Source organism: Pseudophryne corroboree, unplaced genomic scaffold, assembly GCF_028390025.1.
Source record: "Pseudophryne corroboree isolate aPseCor3 unplaced genomic scaffold, aPseCor3.hap2 scaffold_914, whole genome shotgun sequence".
In the NCBI taxonomy this organism is placed as follows: domain Eukaryota; kingdom Metazoa; phylum Chordata; class Amphibia; order Anura; family Myobatrachidae; genus Pseudophryne; species Pseudophryne corroboree.
In genome coordinates, this window is record NW_026970494.1 from 180,797 (window position 1) to 195,981 (window position 15,185).

General features: G+C 42.6%; 5 non-coding genes and 2 pseudogenes across 5 annotated transcripts; all 7 read right to left on the bottom strand.

Moving 5' to 3' along the window:
• Window positions 1–3,023: 3,023 nt before the first annotated feature.
• On the bottom strand, window positions 3,024–3,186 carry LOC135045985 (U1 spliceosomal RNA). Its single transcript, XR_010238363.1, has one exon. It is a non-coding gene; the product is annotated as a U1 spliceosomal RNA (small nuclear RNA).
• Window positions 3,187–3,862: 676 nt separating this feature from the next.
• Window positions 3,863–4,004, bottom strand: LOC135045913 (U1 spliceosomal RNA; annotated as a pseudogene).
• A 153-nt stretch (window positions 4,005–4,157) lies between these two features.
• Window positions 4,158–4,321, bottom strand: LOC135045969 (U1 spliceosomal RNA). Its single transcript, XR_010238347.1, has one exon. It is a non-coding gene; the product is annotated as a U1 spliceosomal RNA (small nuclear RNA).
• Window positions 4,322–4,995: 674 nt separating this feature from the next.
• On the bottom strand, window positions 4,996–5,158 carry LOC135045919 (U1 spliceosomal RNA). Its single transcript, XR_010238306.1, has one exon. It is a non-coding gene; the product is annotated as a U1 spliceosomal RNA (small nuclear RNA).
• A 151-nt stretch (window positions 5,159–5,309) lies between these two features.
• Window positions 5,310–5,473, bottom strand: LOC135045972 (U1 spliceosomal RNA). Its single transcript, XR_010238350.1, has one exon. It is a non-coding gene; the product is annotated as a U1 spliceosomal RNA (small nuclear RNA).
• Window positions 5,474–6,156: 683 nt separating this feature from the next.
• On the bottom strand, window positions 6,157–6,308 carry LOC135045907 (U1 spliceosomal RNA; annotated as a pseudogene).
• A 152-nt stretch (window positions 6,309–6,460) lies between these two features.
• LOC135045915 (U1 spliceosomal RNA) lies at window positions 6,461–6,623 on the bottom strand. The gene has a single exon (XR_010238302.1). It is a non-coding gene; the product is annotated as a U1 spliceosomal RNA (small nuclear RNA).
• Between the last annotated feature and the right edge of the window lie 8,562 nt (window positions 6,624–15,185).

Consider the following 15,185-nt stretch of genomic DNA (forward strand, 5'->3'; position numbering starts at 1 on the left):
TCAGGTCATTCCCGTCATCAGGCTTTTGCAGAAGAAGCTGGAGACATTGAAGGAGGAGCTAAGACAGAGCGATTCCGCTAGGCATGTGGGACTTGTGGATGGAGCCCTTCATTCGCTTAACCAGGATTCACGGGTGGTCAATCTGTTGAAATCAGAGCACTACATTTTGGCCACCGTGCTCGATCCTAGATTTAAAACCTACGTTGTATCTCTCTTTCCGGCAGACACACGTCTGCAGGGGTTCAAAGACCTGCTGGTGAGAAAATTATCAAGTCAAGTGGAACTTGATCGGTCAACAGCTCCTCCTTCACATTCTCCCGCAATTGGGGGTGCGAGGAAAAGGCTCAGAATTCCGAGCCCACCCGCTGGCGGTGATGCAGGGCAGTCTGGAGCGACTGCTGATGCTGACATCTGGTCCGGACTGAAGGACCTGCCAACGATTACGACATGACGTCTACTGTCACTGCATATGATTCTCTCACCATTGAAAGAATGGTGGAGGATTATATGAGTGACCGCATCCAAGTAGGCACGTCAGACAGTCCGTACGTATACTGGCAGGAAAAAGAGGCAATTTGGAGGCCCTTGCACAAACTGGCTTTATTCTACCTAAGTTGCCCTCCCACAAGTAGTACTCCGAAAGAGTGTTTAGTGCCGCCGCTCACCTTGTCAGCAATCGGCGTACGAGGTTACTTCCAGAAAATGTGGAGAAGATGATGTTCATTAAAATGAATTATAATCAATTGCTCCGTGGAGACAATGACCAGCAGCAATTGCCTCCACAAAGTACACAGGGAGCTGAGATGGTAGATTCCAGTGGGGACGAATTGATAATCTGTGAGGAGGGGGATGTACACGGTGATGAATCGGAGGATGATGATGAGGTGGACATCTTGCCTCTGTAGAGCCAGTTTGTGCAAGGAGAGATTAATTGCTTCTTTTTTGGTGGGGGTCCAAACCAACCCGTCATTTCAGTCACAGTTGTGTGGCAGACCCTGTCACTGAAATTATGGGTTGGTTAAAGTGTGCATGTCCTGTTTATACAACATAAGGGTGGGTGGGAGTGCCCAAGGACAATTCCATCTTGCACCTCTTTTTTCTTTCATTTTTCTTTGCGTCATGTGCTGTTTGGGGAGTGTTTTTTGGAAGGGCCATCCTGCGTGACACTGCAGTGCCACTCCTAGATGGGCCAGGTGTTTGTGTCGGCCACTTGGGTCGCTGAGCTTAGTCACACAGCTACCTAATTGCGCCTCTTTTTTTCTTTGCGTCATGTGCTGTTTGGGGAGTGTTTTTTGGAAGGGCCATCCTGCGTGACACTGCAGTGACACTCCTAGATGGGCCAGGTGTTTGTGTCGGCCACTTGGGTCGCTGAGCTTAGTCACACAGCTACCTCATTGCGCCTCTTTTTTTCTTTGCGTCATGTGCTGTTTGGGGAGTGTTTTTTGGAAGGGCCATCCTGCGTGACACTGCAGTGTCACTCCTAGATGGGCCAGGTGTTTGTGTCGGCCACTTGGGTCGCTGAGCTTAGTCACACAGCTACCTCATTGCGCCTCTTTTTTTCTTTGCGTCATGTGCTCTTTGGGGAGTGTTTTTGGAAGGGCCATCCTGCGTGACACTGCAGTGCCACTCCTAGATGGGCCAGGTGTTTGTGTCGGCCACTTGGGTCGCTGAGCTTAGTCACACAGCTACCTCATTGCGCCTCTTTTTTTCTTTGCGTCATGTGCTGTTTGGGGAGTGTTTTTTGGAAGGGCCATCCTGCGTGACACTGCAGTGCCACTCCTAGATGGGCCAGGTGTTTGTGTCGGCCACTTGGGTCGCTGAGCTTAGTCACACAGCTACCTCATTGCGCCTCTTTTTTTCTTTGCGTCATGTGCTGTTTGGGGAGTGTTTTTTGGAAGTGCTATCCTGCGTGACACTGCAGTGCCACTCCTAGATGGGCCAGGTGTTTGTGTCGGCCACTTGGGTCGCTGAGCTTAGTCATCCAGCGACCTCGGTGCAAATTTTAGGACTAAAAATAATATTGTGAGGTGTAAGGTGTTAAGAATAGACTGAAAATGAGTGGAAATTATGGTTATTGAGGTTAATAATACTTTGGGATCAAAATGACTCCCAAATTCTATGAACAAGGGAAAATGTCATCATCCCGCTGTCGGATTCTCGCGAGATTCGGATTCCATATAAAGAGCTGCGCGTTGCCGCCATTTTTACTCGTGCATTGAAGAGAGAGCGGAGAGGACGTGGCTATGTTCTCTCAGTGGAAATCTCAATATCAGTGCTCAGTATCAGTGGATACTTATTGCTGCTCAGTAATACTAGTAGTGTGTCTCTCCTGCTCAGTGTCAGTTCTCAGTAGTATCCTCATCAGTGCTCAGTATCACTGCTCATTGTCTTGTGCTGCATTGTTGTGCTCAGCATACTACAGTACATTACTAATAGTCCAGTGCTGCATCTTGCTGCTCAGTGTCAGTTCTAGTATCCTCATCAGTGCTCACTATCACTGCTCATTGCATTGTGGTGTTCTGTATACTACAGTAACATAGTAATATAGTAACATATAGTAACATAGTTTTTGAGGTTGAATAGAGGCAAATTGCCCATCGTGTTCAACCTGTTTTAAGTTGTGATGATTCTACATACTTGCTTAATAATGTATTATGACTAGTTAGCTACTACAACTCATGTTACCCCCGGATTAACCATGTTGATATTTTAAGTATTATAAACTTGGATAGCTTTTTCATTCAGAAATGTATCCATTCCTTTTTTAAATCCAATTACAGAGTCCGCCATTACCACCTTCCCTGGCAGGGAATTCCACATCCTGATTGCCCTAACAGTGAAGATCATAGTATCTAACCTGGCAGGTAAGTAGGAGTTGGGCCAGAGCTGTGGAGGATTGCTGCTCGGGCACCCCCTGTGAAGTGAAGGAGATCCAACTGAGGCAGCACAAGGGAACTCTCGAAAGAAGAACAAGGCTAGAGGAAGATCTGAGACAAAGAAATCTGACTTTTACCAGAGCTGACCAGAGGAAAGCACAAACACAGTCCCCCACTACCACAAATAATGCAGTCGAGTTTCCCACATTTTGGAAATCACAGGGGTCAGCATACCCAGAATGCAATGAATGAACCTCACCCTGGGAGAACAATCTTCATGACCATGGTATCGCCTATGCAAAATAAGTATGATTTGGGATAGGGCTGGGGAGGGCCGCTGCTCAAGCACATCTCTGTCAAGTATAGGAGATTCAACTGAGGCAGCACAAGGGAACTCTCATCTGGGGACAACAACTGCAGGGAGAACACATATTTTCAGATGAACATGGGAGGGCAGAAGGCTGCCTAATACTGAAGCACCCCCAAACAACAAACCAAATGCAACAACTAGTACAAGCATTCCTGGGGGAAGTTCTGCAGAAGACGGATTTGCATACGGTGATGTCATCCAAGCAGTGGGCCAAAGTTGGCTGGAACCCTCATCTGCATATGAAAAGAGAAAAGGGGCATGCAGGGCATGGCGGCCTTTTGCGGCGCTTGGATGACCCTTAGTTCGCATTAAACACCCCCACCCTCCTTCGGTGTGGGGCTCATGTTGACAATGCCCCAGCCCCTGAAGCATTCAAGCTGATTTCTTACAGCAGCTTGGCACTGTAACAGCTCCAGAGCTGCTCTGTAAGGCAAGTAAAAGGGTGTGTAGTTTGCATTGTGCATTGGAAGGCACAAAGTAAGCAGACAGGAGGAGAAGTCAGGATAGTGCACAAGGGTATAAAAGGGAGGGGCTCAAGAAAAAAGAAGTGGAAACAGACAGCAAACTAGGCTGGAGAGAGACCTGAGACAAAGAGATGTGAATTATATGAGAGCCGACCAGGGGAAACACAAATTATGCAGTCAAGTTTCCCACATTTGGGGAAATCGCAGGGGCAGCACACCCAGAGTGCAATGGGTGAGCCTTGCCCTGGAAGAAGCACCTTCATGATCATAGTATCTCACCTGGCAGGTAAGTAGGAGTTGGGCTTGAGCTGGGGAGGGTCGCTGCTCGGGCACCGCCCTGTCAACTGAAGGAGATCCAACTGAACAGCACAAGGGAACTCTCGAAAGAAGAACAAGGCTAGAGGAAGATCTGAAACAAAAAGAAATCTGACTTTTACCAGAGCTGACCAGAGGAAAACACAAACACAGTCCCCCACTACCACAAATAATGCAGTCGAGTTACCCACATTTGGGGAAATCACAGGGGTCAGCATACCCAAAATGCAATGAATGAACCTCACCCTGGGAGAACAATCTTCATGACCATGGTATCTCCTATGCAAAATAAGTATGATTTGGGATAGGGCTGGGGAGGGCCGCTGCTCAGGCACATCTCTGTCAAGTAAAGGAGATTCAACTGAGGCAGCACAAGGGAACTCTCATCTGGGGACAACAACTGCAGGGAGAACACATATTTTCAGATGAACATGGGAGGGCAGAAGGCTGCCTAATACTGAAGCACCCCCAAACAACAAACCAAATGCAACAACTAGTGCAAGCATTCCGGGGGGAAGGCCTGCAGCAGATGGATTTGCATATGGTGATGTCATCCAAGCAGTGGGTCAAAGTTGGCTTCAATCCTCATCTGCATATGAAAAGAGAAAAGGGGCGTGCAGGGCATGGCGGCCTTTTGCGGCGCTTGGATGACCCCTAGTTCGCATTAAACACCTCCACCCTCCTTTGGTGTGGGGCTCATGTTGACAATGCCCCAGCCTCTGAAGCATTCAAGCTTATTTCTTACAGCAGCTTGGCACTGAAACAGCTCCAGAGCTGCTCTGTAAGGCAAGTAAAAGGGTGTGGGCCCTGCAGCACTACCTGTAGTTTGCATTGTGCATTGGAAGGCACAAAGTAAGCAGACAGGAGGAGAAGTCAGGATAGTGCACAAGGGTATAAAAGGGAGGGGCTCAAGAAAAAAGAAGTGGAAACAGACAGCAAACTAGGCTGGAGAGAGACCTGAGACAAAGAGATCTGAATTATACGAGAGCTGACCAGGGGAAACACAAATTCTGCAGTCAAGTTTCCCACATTTGGGGAAATCGCAGGGGCAGCACACCCAGAGTACAATGGGTGAGCCTTGCCCTGGGAGAAGCACCTTCATGATCATAGTATCTCACCTGGCAGGTAAGTAGGAGTTGGGCTAGAGCTGGGGAGGGTCGCTGCTCGGGCACCCCCTGTCAAGTGAAGGAGATCCAACTGAGGCAGCACAAGGGAACTCTCGAAAGAAGAACAAGGCTAGAGGAAGATCTGAGACAAAGAAATCTGACTTTTACCAGAGCTGACCAGAGGAAAACACAAACACAGTCCCCCACTACAACAAATAATGCAGTCGAGTTTCCCACATTTGGGGAAATCACAGGGGTCAGCATACCCAGAATGCAATGAATGAACCTCACCCTGGGAGAACAATCTTCATGACCATGGTATCTCCTATGCAAAATAAGTATGATTTGGGATAGGGCTGGGGAGGGCCGCTGCTCAGGCACATCTCTGTCAAGTAAAGGAGATTCAACTGAGGCAGCACAAGGGAACTCTCATCTGGGGACAACAACTGCAGGGAGAACACATATTTTCAGATGAACATGGGAGGGCAGAAGGCTGCCTAATACTGAAGCACCCCCAAACAACAAACCAAATGCAACAACTAGTAAAAGCATTCCTGGGAGAAGGTCTGCAGAAGACGGATTTGCATACGGTGATGTCATCCAAGCAGTGGGCCAAAGTTGGCTGGAACCCTCATCTGCATATGAAAAGAGAAAAGGGTTATGCAGGGCATGGCGGCCTTTTGCGGTGCTTGGATGACCCCTAGTTCGCATTAAACACCTCCATTCTCCTTCGGTGTGGGGCTCATGTTGGCTATGCCCCAGCCCCTGAAGTATTCAAGCTGATTTCTTGCAGCAGCTGGGCACTGTAACAGCTCCAGAGCTGCTCTGTAAGGCAAGTAAAAGGGTGTGGGCCCTGCAGCACTACCTGTAGTTCGCATTGTGCGTTGGAAGGCACAAAGTAAGCAGACAGGAGAAGTCAGGAGAGTGCACAAGGGCATAGAAGGCAGGGGCTCAAGAAAAGAGAAGTGGAAACAGACAGCAAACTAGGCTGGAGAGAGACCTGAGACAAAGAGATCTGAATTATACGAGTAGCCAACTAGAGGAAACACAAATTATGCAGTCAAGTGTCCCACATTTGGGGAAATCGTAGGAGCAGCACACCCAGAGTGCAATGGGTGAGCCTTGCCCTGGGAGAAGCACCTTCCTGATCATAGTATCTCACCTGGCAGGTAAGTAGGAGTTGGGCTAGAGCTGGGGAGGGTCGCTGCTCGGGCACCCCCCTGTCAAGTGAAGGAGATCCAACAGAGGCAGCACAAGGAAACTCTCGAAAAAAGAACAAGGCTAGAGGAAGATCTGAGACAAAGAAATCTGTATTTTACCAGAGCTGACCAGAGGAAAGCACAAACACAGTCCCCCACTACCACAAATAATGCAGTCGAGTTTCCCAATTTGGGGAAATCACAGGGGTCAGCATACCCAGAATGCAATGAATGAACCTCACCCTGGGAGAACAATCTTCATGACCATGGTATCTCCTATGCAAAATAAGTATGATTTGGGATAGGGCTGGGGAGGGCCGCTGCTCAGGCACATCTCTGTCAAGTAAAGGAGATTCAACTGAGGCAGCACAAGGGAACTCTCATCTGGGGACAACAACTGCAGGGAGAACACATATTTTCAGATGAACATGGGAGGGCAGAAGGCTGCCTAATACTGAAGCACCCCCAAACAACAAACCAAATGTAACAACTAGTGCAAGCAACAAAATTTTAAAGCCTCCTGTTAGTGCTTCATCTACACGTTATAGCCCTGAATTTTCCAATGCCTATCTCTTTGCAAAAGAGAGATATCGGCAAGGAAAAACTGTATTGTACCTTTGCATTTTTCTCCCAAACAAAAGACACTAGAATGAAAATTTTAAAGCCTCCTGTTAGTGCTTCATCTACACGTTATAGCCCTGAATTTTCCAATGCCTATCTCTTTGCAAAAGAGAGATATCGGCAAGGAAAAGCTGTATTGTACCTTTGCATTTTTCTCCCAAACGAAGGACACTAGAATGAAAATTTAAAAGCCTCCTGTTTAGTGCTTCATCTACACGGTATAGCCCTGAATTTTCCAATGCCTAGCTCTTTGCAAAAGAGAGATATTGGCAAGGAAAAGCTGTATTGTACCTTTGCATTTTTCTCCCAAACGAAGGACACTAGAATGAAAATTTTAAAGCCTCCTGTTAGTGCTTCATCTACACGTTATAGCCCTGAATTTTCCAATGCCTATCTCTTTGCAAAAGAGAGATATCGGCAAGGAAAAACTGTATTGTACCTTTGCATTTTTCTCCCAAACGAAAGACACTAGAATGAAAATTTTAAAGCCTCCTGTTAGTGCTTCATCTACACGTTATAGCCCTGAATTTTCCAATGCCTAGCTCTTTGCAAAAGAGAGATATTGGCAAGGAAAAGCTGTATTGTACCTTTGCATTTTTCTCCCAAACTAAAGACACTAGAATGAAAATTTTAAAGCCTACTGTTAGTGCTTCATCTACACGTTATAGCCCTGAATTTTCCAATGCCTAGCTCTTTGCAAAAGAGAGATATCGGCAAGGAAAAGCTGTATTGTACCTTTGCATTTTTCTCCCAAACGAAAGACACTAGAATGAAAATTTTAAAGCCTCCTGTTAGTGCTTCATCTACACGTTATAGCCCTGAATTTTCCAATGCCTATTTCTTTGCAAAAGAGAGATATCGGCAAGGAAAAGCTTTATTGTACCTTTGCATTTTTCTCCCAAACGAAGGACACTAGAATGAAAATTTTAAAGCCTCCTATTAGTGCTTCATCTACACGTTATAGCCCTGAATTTTCCAATGCCTATTTCTTTGCAAAAGAGAGATATCGGCAAGGAAAAGCTGTATTGTACCTTTGCATTTTTCTCCCAAACGAAGGACACTAGAATGAAAATTTTAAAGCCTCCTGTTAGTGCTTCATCTACACGTTATAGCCCAGAATTTTCCAATGCCTATCTCTTTGCAAAAGAGAGATATCGGCAAGGAAAAGCTGTATTGTACCTTTGCATTTTTCTCCCAAACGAAAGACACTAGAATGAAAATTTTAAAGCCTCCTGTTAGTGCTTCATCTACACGTTATAGCCCTGAATTTTCCAATGCCTATCTCTTTGCAAAAGAGAGATATCGGCAAGGAAAAGCTGTATTGTACCTTTGCATTTTTCTACCAAACGAAGGACACTAGAATGAAAATTTAAAAGCCTCCTGTTAGTGCTTCATCTACACGGTATAGCCCTGAATTTTCCAATGCCTAGCTCTTTGCAAAAGAGAGATATTGGCAAGGAAAAGCTGTATTGTACCTTTGCATTTTTCTCCCAAACGAAGGACACTAGAATGAAAATTTTAAAGCCTCCTGTTAGTGCTTCATCTACACGTTATAGCCCTGCATTTTCCAATGCCTATCTCTTTGCAAAAGAGAGATATCGGCAAGGAAAAGCAGCATTGTACCTTTGCATTTTTCTCCCAAACGAAAGACACTAGAATGAAAATTGTAAAGCCTCCTGTTAGTGCTTCATCTACACGTTATAGCCCTGCATTTTCCAATGCCTAGCTCTTTGCAAAAGAGAGATATTGGCAAGGAAAAGCTGTATTGTACCTTTGCATTTTTCTCCCAAACGAAAGACACTAGAATGAAAATTTTAAAGCCTCCTGTTAGTGCTTCATCTACACGTTATAGCCCTGAATTTTCCAATGCTTATCTCTTTGCAAAAGAGAGATATCGGCAAGGAAAAGCAGCATTGTACTTTTGCATTTTTCTCCCAAACCAAAGACACTAGAATGAAAATTTTAAAGCCTCCTGTTAGTGCTTCATCTACACGTTATAGCCCTGAATTTTCCAATGCCTAGCTCTTTGCAAAAGAGAGATATTGGCAAGGAAAAGCTGTATTGTACCTTTGCATTTTTCTCCCAAACGAAGGACACTAGAATGAAAATTTTAAAGCCTCCTATTAGTGCTTCATCTACACGTTATAGCCCTGAATTTTCCAATGCCTATCTCTTTGCAAAAGAGAGATATCGGCAAGGAAAAGCTGTATTGTACCTTTGCAGTTTTCTCCCAAACGAAAGACACTAGAATGAAAATTTTAAAGCCTCCTGTTAGTGCTTCATCTACACGTTATAGCCCTGAATTTTCCAATGCCTATCTCTTTGCAAAAGAGAGATATCGGCAAGGAAAAGCTGTATTGTACCTTTGCATTTTTCTCCCAAACGAAAGACACTAGAATGAAAATTTTAAAGCCTCCTGTTAGTGCTTCATCTACACGTTATAGCCCTGAATTTTCCAATGCTTATCTCTTTGCAAAAGAGAGATATCGGCAAGGAAAAGCAGCATTGTACTTTTGCATTTTTCTCCCAAACGAAAGACACTAGAATGAAAATTTTAAAGCCTCCTGTTAGTGCTTCATCTACACGTTATAGCCCTGAATTTTCCAATGCCTAGCTCTTTGCAAAAGAAAGATATTGGCAAGGAAAAGCTGTATTGTACCTTTGCATTTTTCTCCCAAACGAAGGACACTAGATTGAAAATTTTAAAGCCTCCTATTAGTGCTTCATCTACACGTTATAGCCCTGAATTTTCCAATGCCTAGCTCTTTGCAAAAGAGAGATATCGGCAAGGAAAAGCTGTATTGTACCTTTGCAGTTTTCTCCCAAACGAAAGACACTAGAATGAAAATTTTAAAGCCTCCTGTTAGTGCTTCATCTACACGTTATAGCCCTGAATTTTCCAATGCCTATCTCTTTGCAAAAGAGAGATATCGGCAAGGAAAAACTGTATTGTACCTTTGCATTTTTCTCCCAAACAAAAGACACTAGAATGAAAATTTTAAAGCCTCCTGTTAGTGCTTCATCTACACGTTATAGCCCTGAATTTTCCAATGCCTATCTCTTTGCATAAGAGAGATATCGGCAAGGAAAAGCTGTATTGTACCTTTGCATTTTTCTCCCAAACGAAGGACACTAGAATGAAAATTTAAAAGCCTCCTGTTTAGTGCTTCATCTACACGGTATAGCCCTGAATTTTCCAATGCCTAGCTCTTTGCAAAAGAGAGATATCGGCAAGGAAAAGCTGTATTGTACCTTTGCATTTTTCTCCCAAACGAAGGACACTAGAATGAAAATTTTAAAGCCTCCTGTTAGTGCTTCATCTACACGTTATAGCCCTGAATTTTCCAATGCCTATCTCTTTGCAAAAGAGAGATATCGGCAAGGAAAAACTGTATTGTACCTTTGCATTTTTCTCCCAAACGAAAGACACTAGAATGAAAATTTTAAAGCCTCCTGTTAGTGCTTCATCTACACGTTATAGCCCTGAATTTTCCAATGCCTAGCTCTTTGCAAAAGAGAGATATTGGCAAGGAAAAGCTGTATTGTACCTTTGCATTTTTCTCCCAAACTAAAGACACTAGAATGAAAATTTTAAAGCCTACTGTTAGTGCTTCATCTACACGTTATAGCCCTGAATTTTCCAATGCCTAGCTCTTTGCAAAAGAGAGATATCGGCAAGGAAAAGCTGTATTGTACCTTTGCATTTTTCTCCCAAACGAAAGACACTAGAATGAAAATTTTAAAGCCTCCTGTTAGTGCTTCATCTACACGTTATAGCCCTGAATTTTCCAATGCCTATTTCTTTGCAAAAGAGAGATATCGGCAAGGAAAAGCTTTATTGTACCTTTGCATTTTTCTCCCAAACGAAGGACACTAGAATGAAAATTTTAAAGCCTCCTATTAGTGCTTCATCTACACGTTATAGCCCTGAATTTTCCAATGCCTATTTCTTTGCAAAAGAGAGATATCGGCAAGGAAAAGCTGTATTGTACCTTTGCATTTTTCTCCCAAACGAAGGACACTAGAATGAAAATTTTAAAGCCTCCTGTTAGTGCTTCATCTACACGTTATAGCCCAGAATTTTCCAATGCCTATCTCTTTGCAAAAGAGAGATATCGGCAAGGAAAAGCTGTATTGTACCTTTGCATTTTTCTCCCAAACGAAAGACACTAGAATGAAAATTTTAAAGCCTCCTGTTAGTGCTTCATCTACACGTTATAGCCCTGAATTTTCCAATGCCTATCTCTTTGCAAAAGAGAGATATCGGCAAGGAAAAGCTGTATTGTACCTTTGCATTTTTCTACCAAACGAAGGACACTAGAATGAAAATTTAAAAGCCTCCTGTTAGTGCTTCATCTACACGGTATAGCCCTGAATTTTCCAATGCCTAGCTCTTTGCAAAAGAGAGATATTGGCAAGGAAAAGCTGTATTGTACTTTTGCATTTTTCTCCCAAACGAAGGACACTAGAATGAAAATTTTAAAGCCTCCTGTTAGTGCTTCATCTACACGTTATAGCCCTGCATTTTCCAATGCCTATCTCTTTGCAAAAGAGAGATATCGGCAAGGAAAAGCAGCATAGTACCTTTGCATTTTTCTCCCAAACGAAAGACACTAGAATGAAAATTGTAAGCCTCCTGTTAGTGCTTCATCTACACGTTATAGCCCTGCATTTTCCAATGCCTAGCTCTTTGAAAAAGAGAGATATTGGCAAGGAAAAGCTGTATTGTACCTTTGCATTTTTCTCCCAAACGAAAGACACTAGAATAAAAATTTTAAAGCCTCCTGTTAGTGCTTCATCTACACGTTATAGCCCTGAATTTTCCAATGCTTATCTCTTTGCAAAAGAGAGATATCGGCAAGGAAAAGCAGCATTGTACTTTTGCATTTTTTTCCCAAACGAAAGACACTAGAATGAAAATTTTAAAGCCTCCTGTTAGTGCTTCATCTACACGTTATAGCCCTGAATTTTCCAATGCCTATCTCTTTGCAAAAGAGAGATATTGGCAAGGAAAAGCTGTATTGTACCTTTGCATTTTTCTCCCAAACGAAGGACACTAGAATGAAAATTTTAAAGCCTCCTATTAGTGCTTCATCTACACGTTATAGCCCTGAATTTTCCAATGCCTATTTCTTTGCAAAAGAGAGATATCGGCAAGGAAAAGCTGTATTGTACCTTTGCATTTTTCTCCCAAACGAAGGACACTAGAATGAAAATTTTAAAGCCTCCTATTAGTGCTTCATCTACACGTTATAGCCCTGAATTTTCCAATGCCTATCTCTTTGCAAAAGAGAGATATCGGCAAGGAAAAGCTGTATTGTACCTTTGCAGTTTTCTCCCAAACGAAAGACACTAGAATGAAAATTTTAAAGCCTCCTGTTAGTGCTTCATCTACACGTTATAGCCCTGAATTTTCCAATGCCTATCTCTTTGCAAAAGAGAGATATCGGCAAGGAAAAACTGTATTGTACCTTTGCATTTTTCTCCCAAACGAAAGACACTAGAATGAAAATTTTAAAGCCTCCTGTTAGTGCTTCATCTACACGTTATAGCCCTGAATTTTCCAATGCTTATCTCTTTGCAAAAGAGAGATATCGGCAAGGAAAAGCAGCATTGTACTTTTGCATTTTTCTCCCAAACGAAAGACACTAGAATGAAAATTTTAAAGCCTCCTGTTAGTGCTTCATCTACACGTTATAGCCCTGAATTTTCCAATGCCTAGCTCTTTGCAAAAGAAAGATATTGGCAAGGAAAAGCTGTATTGTACCTTTGCATTTTTCTCCCAAACGAAGGACACTAGATTGAAAATTTTAAAGCCTCCTATTAGTGCTTCATCTACACGTTATAGCCCTGAATTTTCCAATGCCTAGCTCTTTGCAAAAGAGAGATATCGGCAAGGAAAAGCTGTATTGTACCTTTGCAGTTTTCTCCCAAACGAAAGACACTAGAATGAAAATTTTAAAGCCTCCTGTTAGTGCTTCATCTACACGTTATAGCCCTGAATTTTCCAATGCCTATCTCTTTGCAAAAGAGAGATATCGGCAAGGAAAAACTGTATTGTACCTTTGCATTTTTCTCCCAAACAAAAGACACTAGAATGAAAATTTTAAAGCCTCCTGTTAGTGCTTCATCTACACGTTATAGCCCTGAATTTTCCAATGCCTATCTCTTTGCAAAAGAGAGATATCGGCAAGGAAAAGCTGTATTGTACCTTTGCATTTTTCTCCCAAACGAAGGACACTAGAATGAAAATTTAAAAGCCTCCTGTTTAGTGCTTCATCTACACGGTATAGCCCTGAATTTTCCAATGCCTAGCTCTTTGCAAAAGAGAGATATTGGCAAGGAAAAGCTGTATTGTACCTTTGCATTTTTCTCCCAAACGAAGGACACTAGAATGAAAATTTTAAAGCCTCCTGTTAGTGCTTCATCTACACGTTATAGCCCTGAATTTTCCAATGCCTATCTCTTTGCAAAAGAGAGATATCGGCAAGGAAAAACTGTATTGTACCTTTGCATTTTTCTCCCAAACGAAAGACACTAGAATGAAAATTTTAAAGCCTCCTGTTAGTGCTTCATCTACACGTTATAGCCCTGAATTTTCCAATGCCTAGCTCTTTGCAAAAGAGAGATATTGGCAAGGAAAAGCTGTATTGTACCTTTGCATTTTTCTCCCAAACTAAAGACACTAGAATGAAAATTTTAAAGCCTACTGTTAGTGCTTCATCTACACGTTATAGCCCTGAATTTTCCAATGCCTAGCTCTTTGCAAAAGAGAGATATCGGCAAGGAAAAGCTGTATTGTACCTTTGCATTTTTCTCCCAAACGAAAGACACTAGAATGAAAATTTTAAAGCCTCCTGTTAGTGCTTCATCTACACGTTATAGCCCTGAATTTTCCAATGCCTATTTCTTTGCAAAAGAGAGATATCGGCAAGGAAAAGCTTTATTGTACCTTTGCATTTTTCTCCCAAACGAAGGACACTAGAATGAAAATTTTAAAGCCTCCTGTTAGTGCTTCATCTACACGTTATAGCCCTGAATTTTCCAATGCCTATCTCTTTGCAAAAGAGAGATATCGGCAAGGAAAAGCTGTATTGTACCTTTGCATTTTTCTACCAAACGAAGGACACTAGAATGAAAATTTAAAAGCCTCCTGTTAGTGCTTCATCTACACGGTATAGCCCTGAATTTTCCAATGCCTAGCTCTTTGCAAAAGAGAGATATTGGCAAGGAAAAGCTGTATTGTACTTTTGCATTTTTCTCCCAAACGAAGGACACTAGAATGAAAATTTTAAAGCCTCCTGTTAGTGCTTCATCTACGCGTTATAGCCCTGCATTTTCCAATGCCTATCTCTTTGCAAAAGAGAGATATCGGCAAGGAAAAGCAGCATTGTACCTTTGCATTTTTCTCCCAAACGAAAGACACTAGAATGAAAATTGTAAAGCCTCCTGTTAGTGCTTCATCTACACGTTATAGCCCTGCATTTTCCAATGCCTAGCTCTTTGCAAAAGAGAGATATTGGCAAGGAAAAGCTGTATTGTACCTTTGCATTTTTCTCCCAAACGAAAGACACTAGAATGAAAATTTTAAAGCCTCCTGTTAGTGCTTCATCTACACGTTATAGCCCTGAATTTTCCAATGCTTATCTCTTTGCAAAAGAGAGATATCGGCAAGGAAAAGCAGCATTGTACTTTTGCATTTTTTTCCCAAACGAAAGACACTAGAATGAAAATTTTAAAGCCTCCTGTTAGTGCTTCATCTACACGTTATAGCCCTGAATTTTCCAATGCCTAGCTCTTTGCAAAAGAGAGATATTGGCAAGGAAAAGCTGTATTGTACCTTTGCATTTTTCTCCCAAACGAAGGACACTAGAATAAAAATTTTAAAGCCTCCTATTAGTGCTTCATCTACACGTTATAGCCCTGAATTTTCCAATGCCTATTTCTTTGCAAAAGAGAGATATCGGCAAGGAAAAGCTGTATTGTACCTTTGCATTTTTCTCCCAAACGAAGGACACTAGAATGAAAATTTTAAAGCCTCCTATTAGTGCTTCATCTACACGTTATAGCCCTGAATTTTCCAATGCCTATCTCTTTGCAAAAGAGAGATATCGGCAAGGAAAAGCTGTATTGTACCTTTGCAGTTTTCTCCCAAACGAAAGACACTAGAATGAAAATTTTAAAGCCTCCTGTTAGTGCTTCATCTACACGTTATAGCCCTGAATTTTCCAATG